Genomic DNA, 5,377 nt, shown 5'->3' with positions numbered 1-5,377 from the left:
TACATTACTGGGATGTTTCATTTTTATTCTAGGTATTTCTTTGTACTGTAGGCTTCCTGTAAATTCCTGTGGTATATGAGCCATGTGTCAAGAAATGGTGGTTCGTTACCTTTTCCTAGTTTCATTGTGAGTTGTATTTCGGAATATTATCTTTTCAGGTGGCTTATGATTTGTTGAATCTTGTTTGTATTGTGGGGCCATATTACGAATGTATCATTGACACATCTCAGCTACATCTTGGGGTGTCAACTTATAAATGTTCCGTGTAGAGATTAGTGGGTACTAGCGATAGTGGAGAACCCATGGCTAGGCCTTCTTACTGTTATTAGAATTTATCTTCATATTGGAAGTAGGTGTACTGCTACAAAAAATTGTGAGTTCTATTATTGGGAAGATTGTTAGTTGAATACATTCCTTAAGTGTTTCACCATTTTCAAGCTGTTAGCGGAGTATTTGTAATGTATTAGGGATTGGTACTTTAGTGAAAACGTTAGATCCGTCAAAACTGATGATTGCGTCCTGTGAAGTTATCATGGTTGATCTTATAATCTTTACGAAGTGCGATGTGTTCTTAATATATGAGGAATGTTTCACCACATATCTATATAAAAGGTGGCATGGTAAGTCTCTGCAATTAACTGTGGTACGGCAAGGATAGCCTTATTTGTGAATTTTGGATAAACCAAAGATGTGAGATGTGGTGCTGTTCTACGCTGTTAGTTGTTTGTTTCTGTTCCAAGTTCTTTCTGGTGTTTCTTGAGCTGTTAGTTGTTTGTTTCCGTTCCAAGTTCTTTTTGGTGTTTCTTGAGCTGTTAGTTAATTTTCTTCTCTGAGTTAGTGGTTTGGTTAAAGACTTGACCTTCTTGTCGTGGTCATCAGTCATATTCAACTAGGGTTTGGATTTTGATGAAGCATTCTTATTTGTCTAATGATTGCAGTAGTATTCCTTTAATCTGCTAGTAGAATAATAGAAGTGTTATGGTACATTATTTCTTCTAGTTTCTTAAAGTAGTGTACTTTGATAGAGTGGTCGTATAGGTTACTAACCATAATAACAACTGAGATTCAATTTAAAAGAATGTAACATAAGTACTACATGTCTTAAGAATGTCCACGTGGCACGTAAGTTGATCCTTTGGTCAAAAGTATTCACTGGTTATATTGGAAGTGAATTTTTATTGATAGGTGTTTCTTTTCTTCACTCGATACGCACTTATATTAATCTTCGTTTGTACGGGAAGACAATATTTGTCTTTCAATTTTATTCTTATTTTTATTAAATAAAAAAAATTAATTTCATGTTGCCTTATTTATTTCTGAAGGTAACAATGTATTTTCGGATTACATCGTTTACATTTGAAACAATATCCTGATTAAGAATCAATAATGCACCAGATGTGTAGTTTAAAATTAACACAATATCAATAATAACAATCCAAAATACTCCAAAAATGCACTGTTTAATCAAGAGACAAAACCATGATTAACACATGGTTGCATTGTATCAATATACATTCGTATTGGAACTCGTAAAAAATAAGCTATCTTTTAGAATGAATAAACTACACAGAGTTTTTAGAGAGTATTTGGTTTAGTTTGGTTTTGAATTTCGCGCAAAGCTACATGAGGGCTATCTGCGCTAGCAGTCCCTAATTTAGCAGTGATAGACTAGAGGGAAGGCAGCTAGTCATCACCACCCACCACTACTTGGGCTATTCTTTTACCAACGAATAGTGGGATTGGCCGTCACATTATAACGTCCCCACGGCTGAAAGGGCGAGCATGTTTGGTGAGACGGGGATTCGAGCTCGCGACCCTCAGATTGTGAGTCAAGCGCTTTAACCACCTTCCTAAAGAATATATAATTATTTGTACTTTCTCCCAAGTCACTTTAGTTATCCATAGATCGTGAGCCAAAGTTGTTGCGGAATTGCTGAAGAAATTAACTAGAAAGAACTAGTGCTCAGGCAGTGCTCCTTCAAAAGCATGTTTAGTGCTGAAAAATCACCAAACTGACGAGAAGAACATTTTTGAAAACAGATTTAATCTTGATTACGCTAGTTGTAACTTATTACCTGTTTAAAAAATCCAGAGGACGTGAAACATCAGCGAATAAATGTGTTGGATTCTGACAATCCTGATTTTGTTGATTCAATGTCTAAACCAGTAAGTAATTGTCAATGTTTATTTGCAAAATCAATCTTCTTGTTTCGTGATAAAAGTTACTTTATTTTCTTAAAGACATTTTAAATAATGTTACCACTACACTCTTTCTTTTTTCCACATTTCTAAAAAATAAGAATAAGGCGAGTGTAACAAAAACAATTGCGTCGATAACAACTTCAAATTTCGTTACCCAACATGCTCGCCCTTTCAGCCACGGGCGATGTTATAATGTGATGGTCAATCCCACTATTCGTTGGTAAAAGAATAGCCCAAGAATTGGCGGTGGGTGGTGATGACTAGATGCCTTCCCACTAGTCTATCACTTCCAAATTAGGGACGGTTAGCACATATAGCCCCGTGCAGTTTTGCGCGAAATTTAATAAACAATCTTAAAATGTACTGTATCATTTGTTATAAACTGCATTTCAAATAGAGCAAATATATATTTCTCAATTTGAGTGGTTTATTTTCAAACGTAAAATAAACGTTTTTAAAATACTAAAATTGAATATCAATATATTAAATGCATCACTGTGTTTACATTTTCGTTAACAGAAATATCGTGCATTCAGATGATGATATGTGTAAAATTTATCATGTGAATTTTGAATAATTAGTAAAAAGCATTAATGGAGCTCCATTATTTTGCCTACTCTGTTTCATCCAATGAGTTTACTAGAAATAAGGAAGAAAAGGTGTGAAAATATGTTTACGACTAAAAATGGTGATTGCTAAAGACAAACAATATTAAATTTTTACGACTTATTGTAATGCTCACTGGAACACAATGCTCTTATTATTCTATATTATTCTATAAAAGTTACAATTCTTATGTAAGTTCACGTCTTTGTACGAATAGTTTTTCAAAGCAAGATTTTTCGAAATTGTTTGCACTATCGACTTTAATGTCGCCTAGCAACTAAAGAAACACTTGCCAATCCCTTTGTTTTTAGCAACAAATGGATAGATATTCTGTATTACATCAGAGTAATAATGCGAATAGAGAATAAATTGATTTTGCTAATGTACACAACATGTATCTTATCATATCATAGTTTAGCGTATTAATGCCATGTCTCATTCTTAAGAGAAGTTGGTTGCTTTTGACTAATGCAACATTATACAAGCACCACCAATTTCAATAGCACGAGCGAATAAATGTGAAACATGCTCAAGTATTAAGTTTATGAACAAAACCCTCGTCCATATTAATTATTTTGTAAGCCACAAATGCGGTCTGTCTTTGCACGTAGAGACACACACACCAAGCATTACGTCAACAGTTGAATTGCCCTTTGTCAGCGTTTCAATAATTATCTGTGAAAACACTATTTTGTACATATTGTGTAGAGATCTTATACTACTTTTGATTTCGAGGCACAATTGGTTCGATCAAAAATATAGTTCTCATCAATCAGATCAAATGTCACACGAACTCTCCAAGTAGACCTGGACATTTTATTAAATTATGTACTCCCTCTTCTCATTCAGGTGATGAAATTATTATGTAATTCATTTGATCATTTATGTGCTAAATTTACTTTATGACTTAATTACATTAACCTGCTCTGTTTGTTTTTAGGTTTCAGATACATTTTTGTATCTTTTTATATTATTAATACATGTGTCGTTAAACGTATAAAGATTCAGAACACTCGCTCTTTTCAAACAAGCTATTAATAATTAAAGAGTGTAGAAGCGACGCAGTATAAGTTGGAAACAAAAAGCTTTAAAACTTCGTTGCTAAGACGCTTAGCTGAATAGTGCACGATCTCTTTATCAAGAAACAGAAAGGGCTTGGTAAATATATTCCGACATCAACTGAATACCAACCAAATGGGCTTTATTCAAGAATGGTTATAAACTGAGCTACATTTTTCGATTCATAATGGTGCAGAGTGAAGACATGACACGGTAACTATTAAGAAATGTAGTACGTAAAAACATTGGTAGGATTTATTATGGAAATATTTGTTTTAAAAGTATATACAATTATTGAAATATATTATAAAATAAAACTTATGCTAGTAGTAGAAATTGAAATTAATTAGTCAATTTTCGAATGCCAAAGAATAATTAATCGACATTTGTTAATAAATCTCCATTACTTAGCCATTACGCAATTAAAGCGTACAAGAAACCACTAAAACTACTTATAATATATTACTACAGTTTATCGATTGAAACACGTTAGCGGATATAACAAATAAAGGATTAAATTATAAAAGGGGGGAACCCGGGACGTGAATTATGTAGGGAAAAAACTACCATGTTTCCAGTATTCATAAGAGTTCATTTTTACCTTCAGACAACGCCCTAAACGTAATAATATGCGAGCGAAATCGATAGTTAATGCTAAGAGTAATGTCATTATTAAGCCAATACATCCAGTTTAACATAGGTAAGTTTTAAATGTTATTTTTTAACCAAACATATGCAAAATAAATATCCAGATATATCTGGGAAAATATAATTGTAAATCTAGATTTGTTTGTATTTAAGCACAAAGATACACAATGCTCTGCCCAACACGAGTATCGAAACTCGGATTCTAGCGTTGTAAGCCTGCAGACATACCGCTGTGCCACTGTGGACTGGAAATACAGCAAAATTTTATAATTTGATAATCTAAAACTTTTTTTCCGCACTGGCTAATGGATCAATCATGCTCCATATACGTCCAGTCTTGACCTTATTTTTGATGTCTAAACTTTCGATAATATAATTATTTATATCTACATACATGTAGACAGATCGTTATTATTTTGTGATTTATTAAAACGTATTGTCATCAGCATTTGAATTCTTTGTCCTGTTTACATGTTTGGACAGTTGTTGTTAAGCTCAAAGCTACACAATGGGATATCTGTGCTCTGCTCGCCACGGGTATCGAAACTCGGTTTTTAGCGTTATAAGCCTTTAGACTTACTGCTGAGCAAACGTGTGGAGATTTCCTTGATCTTTCTTTACTAACAAATAGAAACGTTTCAAAAAATATTCACCCGTGTATCGATATCTCAAATTATATCATGACGTTAGAAAAATACATGTAGGTTCAAGAAGTCTTGATAGAAATGAATAAAAACCCTATAACTCGAGCCTGTTTGACCGTAAAGAAGGAAGGTCCACCTTTCGAAAGCGCTCGGGTTATAGGGTTTTTATTCATTTCTATCAAGACTTCTTGAACCTACATGTATTTTTCTAACGTCAT

This window comes from Limulus polyphemus, unplaced genomic scaffold, assembly GCF_000517525.1.
Source record: "Limulus polyphemus unplaced genomic scaffold, Limulus_polyphemus-2.1.2 Scaffold870, whole genome shotgun sequence".
Lineage (NCBI taxonomy): Eukaryota > Metazoa > Arthropoda > Merostomata > Xiphosura > Limulidae > Limulus > Limulus polyphemus.
This window is presented reverse-complemented; position numbering follows the sequence as displayed.